The sequence below is a fragment of the Antechinus flavipes genome, chromosome 5 (genome assembly GCF_016432865.1).
Source record: "Antechinus flavipes isolate AdamAnt ecotype Samford, QLD, Australia chromosome 5, AdamAnt_v2, whole genome shotgun sequence".
NCBI lineage: Eukaryota > Metazoa > Chordata > Mammalia > Dasyuromorphia > Dasyuridae > Antechinus > Antechinus flavipes.
Window position 1 is genome coordinate 295,948,281 of NC_067402.1, and position 14,803 is coordinate 295,963,083.

Sequence of the window (14,803 nt, forward strand, 5' to 3'; positions counted from 1 at the left end):
AGGATGGCGAGGTTGCTGTGTCTCTCTGGCCATCTCTAGGCTACCTCCTCTAGGAATCCCTTCCTGATCCTTCTGGAGCTTCCACAGCTCCCTTGTGGGTGACTCCTGTGAGGTCATACTTTCCAGGGGTTCACAGCTCTTGCCATCCTCATTGCCCTTCAAGCAGAAAAGGAGAAAGAGAAAATAGTTCTGATGCACGTGACATGAATGTCCCTTTGCAGGATGGTTTTTAGTAGAAAACACCTGCTTCCCCTTCAGTGGGTGCTTCAGCAAGGGCTGCTTCCCAGACCTGCTTGGGAGCTTTGCAAAGCTGCCCTCTGAAATCTTGCACCCCAAGACCCGGGAAACATTGGTCAGAGATTGCTTGGCCATTTCACCTGATGTGAGGCGCGATGGACATCACACTGACATAGCAACATTGGTCACAGAGGACGAGAACGCAGAGTAACTCTATGAAGCATCTGGCAAGAGGCTCCACCACAGACCCCTGTAGACCCCTTGGTCTTGGGGGACTTTACTGCTCAGTTGCATACCTGGGAGGAGGAGGGAAAACAGAGAAAATGACTCTGAGTGAGACATGAGAGAGCTCCTCATGACAAATGTCACTAGGCGTGACAAACACCAAGCCTGCCAGCATCATTTCCCTTGGGTCTGCCTGCCTCGTGGTGCTGTTGTGAAGGCCTTTTGTCAGACTTAAGTCCCACAGGAGTAGGACACAGACAGATGCAATTCTCACGAAGGGGAAGAGGGGGACTTGTCCGGCCCTCGAGCCCCCAGCGGTGTTGGCTCTGCTGTGTTGGCCACCCCCCTTCCAAGCTGCTGTCTCCCTGACCTTTTGGGCCCATCTGTGCCCGAATTGGTTCTCTTCTTGCTGCTTATGCCAAAAGCTCTCAGTCCCACAGTATGTTCGATCTTCCATTCTGGCAGGTAAAACAGTTGGTGAATGAGAAGAAGCCGGCAGAATGCTTGCATGGGACTGGGAACTGGAAGATTTCTTCAAAGGCCCGACTTCGTTGGACCGTGGGCTCAGGCTCGCTCCTCTGTGGGCCCCTGTAAGAAGGGGACTGGCCAGACCATCTCTGAGGTCCGCTCCAGATTTAACATCCTGATCCAGGTCTTGGGGGGTCGGCTCCTCCTGGCTTGCCCAGCCAGTCACAGAGCCCTGAGAGGCCAGAGAAAGCCCTGTCTTGTCTAGGAACAAGAACTGTCTGAGAGGCTTAATTTTCTTATAATGAGGAACAACCCCAAGTGAATATTTTTGGAAAATCCCTTTTGTCTATATATTTTTTAATTCTCTCAGGCTGTGGATTTAATTAAAATAAGATGCACCACCTGTCCTGCCCCCTACACACACTCACACACGCAGGTGATGCTTTAAATTCTAGCTCCTCAGAGACATGGGGCACCAACATGCTGTGCCCGCACCGGGTGCCAGATGCCGTGGCCCTGATGTGAGAAGCTCCCCAGAGTTGCCATTGGCGGCCTGACGTGGGTTCGCTTCTCTGGTGAAGCTGTTCTCTGCTGGGCAAGAAGTGGCTGAGATTACCTCCCAGGAGGAGACATTATCAAGTGTCTGGGCCTTTTAAGCTGTATATCAACACATGGGGGATAATAATAGCAATAATTACTAACATTTACCTAGAACTTTAACGTTTGTGAGCAATGTATTTGGAAAAGATACAGCCATTTGTTGGTTCTGACTTCTCCAATTCTGACATGACCCATTGCAAGGCTCCTTCCAACTCCAGTGTTCTGGGCTGCCCACCTTCTGGATTCTACACTCTCAGACCCCTCCCCACCCTGCCGAGGCTCCCTTCCCTCTCTGCCCACTCTGAAGCAGGGCCTCCTGGGCGACTGCAGTGAGTGTATGATGTGGAATCAGGGCAGATGGATGCCAGATGGACACCAGGTCAGGTGGGTCAGGGTGGTAGGAGCCGGGGAAGTGAGAAAGGCATCGTTTTTGAGATCTAGGGGGCCCAGGGCCCTGCCAGGATTTTCTGGAGGGGAGAGTGCCATGGTTAGCCTGTTTTGGGCAATTATGTGGAGGAGGGTTGATAGAAGGAAGAGATTGTAAAGCAGGCTGATGGGCTCTAGCCCATCAAGCAAGAGGTGGTGTGGGTCTGAACTAGGGTTAGCCATGAGAATGGGAAAGATGGGAAAAGCTGCTAGTGCTGTGGATGCAGGACAGGCCGGCCTTGGTAGTGGATTGGAGATGGGGGACAGAGATGATGAGCAGGGGTGCCTGGGAGCTGGTGTACCAGTTTGGGGGAGGGATGGCTATAGGGAGGAAGATGGTGGGTTTGCCAGATGGGCTGAAAGGCTGAGATGAATGTTTTGGTTCATAGTCCCTCTTAGCTTCCTAGAGGCACTGGGCTTGACGTTAGCAAGGGTGGGATGGGACCCAGGGGAATGACAGTCCTTAGTATAACATGTCACACTAGAAGCTTTTTTCACAGCATACTGGTGAGCAAATATAAGTGTTCCCCTTATAAAGATAAAAATAATGAGACTAACAGATGGGAGCTGGTTTGCTGAGGGACACGGTTTAGTTTTCTGTAAAATGACCAGGGTCATTTTAGCCCATGACGCAGAATTCCTCAGGAGATCTCTGTGGGGAGGGTAGCAAGAGCACCATTCCATAGGGGATACCCAGCAGCCAGCAGAAGGAGGGAGACTTATTCAGGAGCTGTTGGCAATGACTAACACTGATGAGTGAAAATAGAAATGGAAAATGTCACCACCCCCTCCCAAAGTTTCCTAGAAAAAACAAAGCATTTACCCCAGGGAGGTGGTAGCCACCCTCTCCTAGTGACAAAGGGAGAGGGCCAGAAGATTCCTTTGGCAGGAGATCCTACACTGTTGGATGGTCCCATCGTCTAGTGGACAGGGTGTTGCCCCAGAGCTGTTGAGATGGCGCTCAGTTACCATTTAGATGGGTGAATAATAAAGCTAATAAAGACCCTCTGGATGATGAAAAGGCATCTTCCTGGGGCCCTGATGGTCTCTCCAAATAGCAGAAGCTCTGCCTCAAGGAAAGACAAATTAAATAAGGGTGTTTGGTCTCTAAGGATGGGCCTAGGGATAATGAGTTGGGAATTTTAAGGAGACAGATTTAGACTCCATATTAGAAAGGAATCTTTGAGCTGGAACAGTTCTAAGGACCCTGAGCTGCCTGGGAGGAGGGAACTTTCCAGTCACTGCAATCTTCCAATTGGAGATCTAGAGAGCACTTGTCTAGTAGAATGGTCTACCAGGTTACAGGGGTATTTTCACATGACCACGTGATCATTAAATGGTAATTTTAGGGGAGTTTTATTTCAAGGATAAAGATCAGCTCCTCCTCACAGTCTAGACCACAAAGTTTTGGGTTGGTAGCTGCATTCAAATTCTGGCCATACTATTTACCACTTGTGTGACTTCAGGGAAGTCACTTCACAACCATGGGACTCAGTTTCCATGCTTGTAAAATAAGGGGATTGGATGAGATGTTTTCTGAGATTCCTTGTGGTTACAGGAAATTTTCCTGGCACTATTTGGAGAACAACCCAGAACTGAGTGGGTACTTCATCCTTTTCCAGGGCAGCAGGGCTTTATTCTTGGTAGTGCTGATAGCAAAATGCAGTCTGGCTGTTCCTTGACTTAGGTTGGGACTTCTTCAACATAATAGGAATCCCTTCCTGCTCTCCCCCATCTGCTGTTCTTTTCCTTTATGCATAAGTTCTATTATGAGCCAACCTGGGAGAAATAGTAGGTAGTCCTATCAACCTAACCAAGAACAAGTTGTTTTCTAGCTGTTAAGAAGAGTAGGATGACCCGGCTTTTCCCTCAGTCACCTCCAGTTTGGGTAACTTGTCTCTGTTTGCTGGGAAGGAAGGAGTTCCTTGATTTGGAACTGGGGGCCTGATTTGTTAGAGGGCTCTCTGTTTATGAGTGGAGGAGGGCTCCCTCAATTCCAAATCTCTTTGTTGGGAGAAGGGGTGCTACCATCCTCAGGCATCAGCTGCCAGAGTTTTTAATGTTGGAAGATGCGATGCTTAGTCTTAGAGGAGGAGCTGGAATGGCCCTCCCATCCTGGAACTTCCGACTTCTTGCCTTTTTGGCTTTATTCTTTTGCAGCACAAGGAGGAAAAAGATTTTTGACTATTGTTTCTCTTTTTCTTAAGTCAAAAAGCCAGATTCTTTTTCCGTCTCCTCTCCTCTTCTCTCTATTCCTCTCCCCTCCTTGCCTTACTCTCCTTCATCTTCCCTCACCCCATCTCTCCTTTCCTCTCATTGCCTCTCTTCTCTCATTTTCCTTCTCTTAATAAGATCTTAGGAGTTACAAGCATCAACTTCCTTTATAGAAATGTAAACAGTTTAGCCTTGTTGAATCTCTCTTGATTTCTCTTTTCCTGTTTACTTTTTGATGCTTCTCCTAAGTCTTGTACTTGAAAAATTGGATTTTCTATTCAGTTCTGCTCTCTTCATTAGGCTGTTCCTTGACTTAGGTTGGGACTCCTTCAACATAATAAAGATCCCTTCCTTTTTTGAAAAGTTTGAAATTCTTCTATATCATTAAAAATCCCCCTTTCCTCTGGTAGTTTTTCTTGATAGGTAATTCATGTTGGTTTCTGTAACTCCTTTGCCTTCCAGAAGCACACATTTTAAGCCCCTTAGTCCTGTAATGTAGGAGCTACTAAATCTTGCGTGATCTTGACTCTAGTTCCCCCATGATATTTTAATTGTTTTTTTCTGGCTGGAAGAAAGATCACTAACACACTAGAATATGCCATTGAAAGTAGGGAATCTGACAATATACACAGTGTTATACATTTGTGCCCCCTTCTGAGTAGCAGGTTTCTTCTTATCTCCCCAATTCTTTGGCTCTAACTTGGTCCCGTGTGATTTTGGAACCTTACTTTTCAGCTGTTTTTTGATGACCAAATGTCTTTCTGTTTACATTATTAAAGTTACTGTATAGATTGTTTATTTGATTCTGCTTACTTCATTCACCATTGTTCATGTAAAATGTTCAGTGCTGAGTCCAAATGCCAGAATAACTCTCCCTATACAATAAATTTCTTTTATGCCCATTGTATCAAGTCCTGGAATATTGCAGCAGTTCTTTGGTGAGATCTGTAATCACATGATCAATCATAGTATAATCAGCATTTTTTCTCTAAATATCCCCCCAGAAAAAATCAAATGGATAAAGAATCCCAAATGGCTAAAATGGGCAGCCCCACCAATTCATCAGCATAGATATTTCAGATACACTGTAGATAGAAAATGCCCTGGCCCCAGAACTGAAGAACAGGGTGGATTGCATTGCCTTTAAAAAGCTAACCAGCTTCACCCCATACTTCTCTCTGAAGCAATAGTGTTGCTATACGTCAGTGAGTCTTGCGCCACCATAAGACAAGGCTGAAATTATCCAGAGGGTGGGCACAGTGGGTTACAAGCCATTATTGGTGTAGAATTGTGTGCCCAGGACAGCATGAAAAGTACCACCACAGAGACTGGCAACCTCTTGGAAGAAGTGGTGGGAACTCGTGCTGCGCGAAGGAGACAGGGTAACCAAAGAAGTGGTGTGCTCATGGGCCAAGACACACAGGTCAAGTCATGTTGGAGGATTTGGAGATAGGCCCCGAGTGTACATGGCTCAGGGGCGGATCTTTGGAGGACCTGGGCAAGAGCAATATGGAATGAAAGCGAATATGGAGGGGAAGTTGGCTGCCTGATGGAGGAAGGACCTATCCGTGAGGTCACAGGTCTTTTGGGCTCTCAGAGGAAGCCCTGGGGAGAAAAAGAAACTTCTTACTTTAGGGGAAAACTGGAAAAGATTAGCAGACCCCTAGGGACAGCATGGGTCCCTTGGCTCCTGAGACACAGGTGGCAGAGGAGAGCAGCGGGGCAGTTTGTAGAATGTAAGAATAGCCTATCTTCCTCTAATGGTCTATGGCATTTCAGAGCCAGTAATGAAGCCAGGAAGGCTTGAGTTCCAGTTCTGACAAACTGGCTATGTCACCTGAACTCTCAGTCCTCTGGGCACTAAGACCAAGTCACAGGGGAGGTGCTGACAAGCATCGGTAGAGGGAGCGTTCTCACATGGGAGTTCCTTATGTCAATGACCTCACAGGTCTATTCCCTTTCCTTTTGTTTAGGCCGTTTTTAGTGTGTTTTCTGTGATCTCATTTTAAGGCACCTGGGCAGGGATTCTGATCTCTGCATTATGGGTGAGGAAATGAGTGCCCAGAGAAATGAAATGTCCGCGTCAGGCTTACCCACCTTGCAGGCGCAGGGCCCTTTGCAGACTCCGGATTTGGCTGTGCGGTGCACCCTGCCACCACCAGGGGTCAGGATTGGGGAGTGGAGAGCCGGGAAGGACCTTGGACAGCGTCTAGTCCAACCCTTTTGATTTTCTGAGGAGAAAAGTGAGATGGAGAGAAGTCCCCTGGCAAGCCTGACCCGGGTGCCCGCCGAGGATGCTGGGACGGTGACCTGGATCTCAGTGGAGGTCCTTGAGCCCCCCGGCACACTCTCTCAGCATCTTAATCTGTCCTTCTCGGAGCTCTAAAGATACAGACATCTTTAAACAGCATGGATGAATCAGAACCCCGAAGACACCAAGCAGACAAAAATAGAGCTGAGCTGTTGACACACTGTGAGTGTAAATCTGAACCCACGTGCGTGCGACTCCCTCAGCTCCTCTCCCCACCTGGTGGCTTGTCGGCTTCCCTTTGCCAGTCACAGGAGGGTCGAGAAGGTCTGAGTCCAGGAAACGTGCCAGGTGATGTCTGTGAGATGGGGGGAGGAGCCATCGATGCCCAGCACCCGCCACGGGCCATGAGAATGTGGCCCACCAGGATAGTAAGTGGCGGTAGTGACTCCAGAGAGGTAGCAAGCGCCCTGTCGGATGAAGTTCTCCAGAAGAGGCTGGGTGACCACCGGCTATGACCGCTTGTATCGGAAGAGACGGTCTGGATGATGACTTCCAAGGGCTTTTCTACCCCTTCAGTTCTAGACTCTGTGGTTCCAGGATGATGTGGTTTCATGGCTCTGTGATTGTTGCTGTCACTTGTTTCAGTCATGGGCAGAGATACAGAAGGATTTGTCCTTTGCTTCCTCAGCTCATTTTACAGATGAAAGAAACAGAGGCAAACATGGTTGGGTGACTGTCCAGGGTCAACCTGCTAGTAAGTGTCTGAGGCCAGATTTAAACTCGGGAAGATGAGTCTTCCTAACTCCAGGCCTGGAACTCCATCCATTGTACCTCCCGGCTTCCCCTCCCCACCCCTTCCATGGTGGTAGGATTATAAGATCCTGAGATCCTTGGTTGTCTTCCTCGTCACCTTCCCCTGCTGATACTGCTGGGGCTCAGGACTTATCACTATAGGACCCAAATCCATCTTCTAGACCATTTTCTGGACCACTGCCTTGTCCCTCTACACCACAATCTGATTAGCTATCTGATAAATTTAGTCATGCAAAGGTGTTAATGACTAATACTGGCTACCAGCTTCCCAGGAGAACTCAGTCATGGCAAGGAGTGTGACTAAGACTTCTCAGAACTAACCCCACCCCCATCTTGAAATGCCATTTTGAAATCATTGTCCACCACAGCCGTAACCCAAAGGGTTTAATGATGGACGTTTCAAATGAGGGAATAAGCAGATAGGAAGATACCTTTGGCATCTGTGTTACTGGTGCTAGAAAAGTACCTAGCATATTCTTCTGTAGGCGAGAACTTGATTTTAGGTTCAGATTTTACGAATAAGGGAGGTCTCCAGCCCCATGATGCTTTGCAAAAGAACATCCGCATCTGGAGCTCTGGATGACTAGCAAGTTCCCTTGGGTTTCCATGGAGCCAATGACCTAGCATGCTTTAGCTCCAGATCTTTGGATAGAGCAATTCTGAGTCATTGTCAAAGGGTGAATGGATAAGGAGAAATTCTCAAATAGATGTTAACTCTGAGCCCCCACCTACTAGCTTTTTTAGCTAATAGAATTTCAGTGCCATGAGACACATAACCTTGGTCTTAAGAGCATCAATGGTTTGGATGCTGCCTAAAGTACTTTTTTATCTAGACTCAATGAGTAAGTAAACGGTGTGTGATAACACGACATAGTACAGAATGAATTACTCAAACATCTACTGAAAATCTTTGTCTCAGATTTTCTAGTAGTTCCCCAGGGTTTCCTAAGGGTTCTAGGAAATGTACGGTTTGTTTCTTTGCTTTCCACTTAATGCTTGGTTCACTAAGCAAAGAACCCAGAACTAGGAAAGAGCTCTGGACCCAGAGCCAAGGCACAGAAAGTGGCCTGGGAATAGACTGAAGCTCTCCCGGCAGGTGCTTTTCTTGGTCCTGGGTGGGACCTCTTCTAGTGTTAGGGAATAGAGTGAGCAGCTCCAACAACCCAGCAAAGAACCACATCCTCATCTGGTTCCTGAAGTCCTTCACCCAGCTTGATTTTCTCACTCTCCCCAGACTGCCCTGAGAAAAATAGGGGCAGACCTACTGAGAACAACGTCGACTCCAGCTCCCAAACCTTGGCAATACCCTCGGGCCCTCTGAGGAATGAGAATCTGAGAAATGGGGCTAACATTTTTTTTCTACTCATCTCATGACTTGTGCTATGGAAATCGATTTGTAAATATTATCACTTGCCTTCTCTGAGCTTCAGTTTCCTGATCTGGAAAATTGGGATTATAATAATTGAATGACCTACTTTCTAGGACATTATGGAGATGGTGTTTTGTGAGCTGTAAGGCAGTACAGAAGTGGGAGCTGCTATTGTGTTTTCTTCATAATGTTGTATAGCCCCCATGCTGAACATACCTCTCCCCCAATCCCTTGGAGACAGGCACAGAGAAAGCGAAGCCAGCAGACGTGGCCTGGGATCCTGGACCTGAGCAGCCCTGACTTCCTGGGTGACCTCAGGGGGCGTCTGCAAAACAAGTCACCGAGTTGGGGGGTGCGCTCTGTATGAGGCTGTTTGTGCCTTAGCCATCTGTCCTCCTGAGAGCTGGCCAGGTCCTTCAGCTAGAAGGGCCTAGGTCACCGATCCCTTCCCAATCCAAACCCTTGACACCCATATTTGCTCTTCAGACCAGAACCTTTCAAGGCGAGCTACTTTGGGCCTACAGTAGTAAAATCCCAGCCAAGTGGAGCTAGAGGGCGTTAGAACAGGGGATGTCGGGGCTGGGAGAGGCCTTAGAACATGGCATTTCGGAGTGTAGTGGGAGCCTAGAATGCCAATAATAATATCGCTTTTTAGGGTTTCCAAAGCACTTTGTCTTTGCTGAAAGTCATTGGGACTGCTAATCCTCTAATAACCCAGCAAATATGTACGGTCATCCCTTCTCCCCGTGATTAGCTTTTGGATATTTGAAGCCGGCGCTATTACCTTCATCTTTTAAGATGAAATTTAATAGAAATAAAGATCTGACATGAATTCCTAAAACCACTCGCGCCTACAGAATGCTGGTCCCAGCAGGCTCTGCCAGCACTTTGTGATGGCTGTGATGGGGCAGCCAGAAGGTGATGACGTCACCAGGCCCCTCACCCAGAGCCCCCCGATGTCTCCAGAGCTGGCGGGCTTGACTCCGCAGGGCCTCTCGCCCCTAGTTCCCAAGCCCTCTCTCCTCAGAGACTCCTGAGCTCGTCGTCTTGTCTCAGCTCCCCCCGCTCCCACAGCCAGGAAAGGGATCTTCTCCTAGGCCGGCCGCTTGCCCAGGACCTCCAGGGCCAGGAGGCAGTTCCTATCTGATGCTGAAGTCCCTTCTGGTCCCTTTAGACTCTCCCTGTCTTCCCAGACTAATCACCTGGCATTCTCCTGTTTATACTCTGCCGCAGACCTTAATTACCCCTCCCCATATACATGCCCCCCCACCTGGATGTTCTACTATCCACCCCCTCTCAGCTGAGATCTCCTGCAGCAGGCCCCGCTCTGAGACGTCCTCCCCCATTCTCTGGGGGCATGGGCATGTTTGTGACTTATTGACTGACTGGTGGCTGTCTCCCTGGTCTGGCTTCCCCCTTCCTCACTGCTGCCCCTTGGAGACCCAAGCACCACTGCCTCCAGGAAGCCTGCCTGGATCTCTGTCATCGCCCCTTCCCAAACGACCCAGATGTATCCTGGGTAGAGTGGTGGATGTGCCTCCCCATTAGCAGTGGTATCTTTCCTGTTAGGGTGGAGGCTCCTTGAAGCCAGGGACTGGTTAGCTTTTGTCTTGGGATCCCCAGCAGTGAATCCCGTCCCCGGCACACAGCAGGGATCTAGTAGATGGAACAGGCCTGGCTTCCCCTCCTCCATGGAGAGCTCATCTCTGCCCTCCTTTCCCATCTGGACAGATACTATGCGGTCTTCCTGGTCCCGAGCATGGCCCATGTCTCTGAGCACCGTGGGCCGGCCGGCCTTACCCTTTCCTTCTGAGCTGGGCAGGCTGGCCCTGGTTCCTGCGCCCGGCTCCTCCTGAAATCAAATGCAGCGGCGGGAAAAATCCCTCTCTGCCACGGTGGGAGCGTGGGGGTCTCTGCAGGGCGGGCACAGGCCCAGCAGAGCCCCTGGGGTTCTCGCTTCCTTGAAGCAAAGACTGCTAATGTATGCGCTCGGCTCAGCGGGCAATCTTTTAAACACCCATAACTGTGTTATTTAAAACCAATTTCATTTCTTTTTCAACCCAGTCATGGTGCTGGTCTTAATTCAAGAGACTTCATACAGACACACACACACACACACACACACACACACACACACACACACACACAGCTTTGAAGTGGGGGGCAGGGAGAGAGCAGGAGCCAGAGGGATCTGGGCCAAATCCCCATCCCTGTCTGGTCTGGGCTGCTCGGTTCTGCTTTGGCCAGAGGCTGCGTCCTTCCAGGGCCAGAGCCAGGAGGGATGCTGGTCTTTGTGCGGCCCCTCATGGGCCCCCATTTGTAGTCAGTCACCTCATCTGGGGAAGGAGGCTGTGGTCAGGAGCGAGCTCACGGGAAGGAGGGAGAATATCCGAGGAGGTGCAGCCAGACTGAGGGATGGGGGGCAGGAAGAGCCACTGCATTTGTTGTGCTCAGTGTGGCAGGAGAGGTGACTTTGGGCTCTGTGTTGGGGTGTTCCCTAACTCTGGGAGCTCCCCACCTCTGGCAGCAGAGACTTATGCAGAGATGGGTCCACCATTTACTCAAAGAGCCTTGAGTCATGGGAGGCGGGGGGGGGCGATGCTGGGTGACCGAGACAGGAGAAGGTGCCGTGGAAATGAGAGAATGGGGGAGAATCCTGGCGCCCCAATCCCTACAGGAAGCATGTGGTAGAGCCAGTTATTATGGGTGAACAAGATGCTCTTTGAAGCCCCTCTAGCCCTAACACCCCCTGTTCTCAGGCCCTTCCCAGCCCTGATACCCCCTGTTCTCGAGCCCCTCCCAGCCCTGACACCCCCTATTCTTGGGCCCCTCCCAGCCCTGATACACCCTCTTCTGGGACCCTCCAAGCTCTGATAGCCCCTGTTCTCGGGCCCCTCCAAGCTCTAATACCCCTTGTTCTTGGGCCCCTCCCAGCCCTGACACCCCCTGTTCTCGGGCCCCTCCAAGCTCTGATAGCCCCTGTTCTCGGGCCCCTCCAAGCTCTAATACCCCTTGTTCTCAGGCCCCTCCCAGCCCTGATATCCCCTGTTCTAAGCTCTCTCCCAGCCCTGATACCCCCTGTTCTCAGGCCCTCAGCTCTGATATTCTGTGCTTTGAAGACACAGACCATCCAAAGTTCAAGAAAGTGACATTCTGATCCTGTGCAGAATTAAAGCAGGTCCAGGAACTCCCCAGCTAGCAGTTCAGAAAAAAGATATAAATATCACCCAACAATAACACATTGTTAATTAATATGTGACTTCCATTAAGTCTTTGTGAGTGCTCGTTATGTTCAGCAAACACCAGGCCTCCCTCCCCCCCATTCATTTCCCCATCTACAATGAAAAAGGAAGCCTGATGGGAAAGTGTAACAATGGAGTTGTGTGACAATGGAGCCTCCCCCCCCCCCATTGTCTTTGGCGTACAATATAGCTAACAAAAACTCTCCCAGACTGCACGGTCTACAAAGACTGTCTCCTGAGGAGGGAGAACGGGATCACAGACGATCTTGTTAGGAAATTCTGGGTCTGGGCTCGCTCTTACGCCTCTGCTTGGACGAGAGCTAGAGCTCCTCCTGCAGCGGCCCACACTTTGTGGGCTCTCCATCAGCTAAGAAGATGGAGCCTTTAATTGGGCCCCAGGCTTCCAGTCTCTGTTCACTCCCCACCATTCCCAGAATGGGCTGTGAAAGTGACTTTCCTAAATAGTAAATCTAACTCAAGACCCGGGGCCTTCCTCAGTAAACTTCAGTGACTCCCTCTTGCCTTCAGGGTCATGTGGAAATGCTTTAATTTGCTAGTTAAAACTTATAAACTGAATCCTTTCTATCTTTTTGGTCTTTTAAAGCTTTGCTCCTATACAAATGTTAGATATAATCCAAAACATTAATACCATAGAGATATAAATAGCACTACATAAATGCTAGTTTTTAAAAAAATGTTTATCTGTATTTTATTTTATGCAATTGCAAACCATTATCATGAGGGAGATCCTCAGGATTCACTAGCCTAGCTGCCAATGGGCTCTACCTGGGTGTTGAGAGGCTCCGATGGGGTGATAGATGTAAAGGACTTTGAGAGTCTTGAAGCACTTAAATAAATTCCAATTACTATTATGACTATTACTAATTTCTGGTGTCCATGTCTTAGGCCTTCAGTCTGGTAATGACATCAGTCCTCAAGCCTTCTTGTCTTTTTTTTTAAAACAACTTTTTTAGTAAAGATTTTTATTTTCAAAACATTTTAAAATTTTATTTTTTATTATAGCTTTTTATTTACAAGATATATGCATAGGTAATTTTTCAGCATTGACACGTGCAAATCCTTTTGTTCCAATTTTTTCCCTCCTCTCCACCCTTTCCTCCAGATGGCAGGTTGACCAAAACATGTTAAATATGTTAAAGTATAAGTTAAATACAATATAAGCATACACGTCCAAACAGTTATTTTGCTGCACAAAAAGAATCAGACTCTGAAATAGTGTCCAATTAGCCTGTGAAGGAAATCAAAAATGTAGGTGGACAAAAATACAGGGATTGGGAATTCTATATAGTGGTTCATAGTCATCTCCCAGCATTCTTTCACTGGGTATAGCTGGTTCAGTTCATTACTGCTCTAATGGAACTGACTTAGTTCATGTCATTGCTGAGGATGGCCATGTCCATCAGAATTGATTGTCATATAGTATTGTTGTTGAAATATATAAGGATATCCTGGTTTTGCTCCTCTCACTCAGTATCAGTTCCTGTAAGTCTCTCCAAACCTCTCTGAAATCATCCTGCTGGTCATTTCTTATAGAACAATAATATTTCATAACATTCATATACCACAATTCATTCAGCCATTCTCCAATGGATGGGCATCCATTCATTTTCCATTTTCTAGCCACTACAAACAGGGCTGCCACAAACATTTTGGCACATACAGGTCCCTTTCCCTTCTTTAGTATCTCTTTGGGGTATAAGCCCAGTAGTGACACTGCTGGATCAAAGGGTATGCACAGTTTGATAGCTTTTTGAACATAGTTCCAGATTGCTCTCCAGAATGGCTGGATGTGTTCACAATTCCACCAACAATGTATCAGTGTCCCTGTTTTCCCACATCCCCTCCAACATTCCACATTATCTTTCCCTGTCATTCTAGCCAATCTGAGAGGTGTATAATGGTATCTCAGAGTTGTCTTAATTTGCATTTCTCTGATCAATAGTGATTTGGAACACTTTCATATTAGTGGAAATAGTTTCAATTTCATCCTCTGAAAATTGTCTGTTCATATCCTTTGATCATTTATCAATTGGAGAATGGCTTGATTTCTTATAAATTAGAGTCAATTCTCTATATATTTTGGAAATGAGGCCTTCAAAACATAATCAAAGATAATTTTCAACATTCACCCCTACAAAACCTTGTGTTCCAACTTTTTCTTCCTCCCTCTTCCCGACTCCCTTCTCTAAACAGCAAGTAATCCAATATATAACATATGCAATTCACCTATACACATTTCTACAGTTATCATGCTACAAAAGAAAAATCTGATCAAAAGGGGAAAAATGAGAATTGAAACAAAATGCAAGCTCTCCTCTCAGTCCCCACAGCCCTCTCTCTGGGTGCAGATGGCTCTCTCTATCCTAAGACCATTGGAACTGGCCTGAATCATCTAAACCACCTTTTCTTTTCTTGCTGAGCTCAGTGTTTATGGACCAATGATGGTGGTTAAGGGAAAGGGTGTATGAGGACTGATAGGCTCAAGCAGGTGAGAATGGGGAGTATACATACATATGTGCACACAAATACATTTAAATTTAATCTGCATGGTTTGTACTTTTTCAAGTCTAGGCAATAAAGCAATCACTCCAATCCTGACAATTCCTGAATTGTGAATATTCCTCTTCCCTTCCTTCCCTCTCCCCAGATATTTAACCATCCACTGTAGGGAAGAATTGGCCTGTGACAGACACAAGATGAAGAAGCCCTGGTCTAGTAGCAACTACTCATTTTACAGAGGGGGAAACTGAGCTCTAGAGGGCAGGATGGAGAAGGGCCAAAGCCCACAGCCCCAGGTCTGATTCCTTGTTCCCAGCTCAGCTTCCCTCCCAATGCTTTCTTAATTTGTAGTTGAGAACACGTCGAGTGAGAGTTCTAGGTGATGGTGGTTTCCCCTCAGGTTCAGAATGACAGAGCATGAGTGCATTTTGGAGGTGG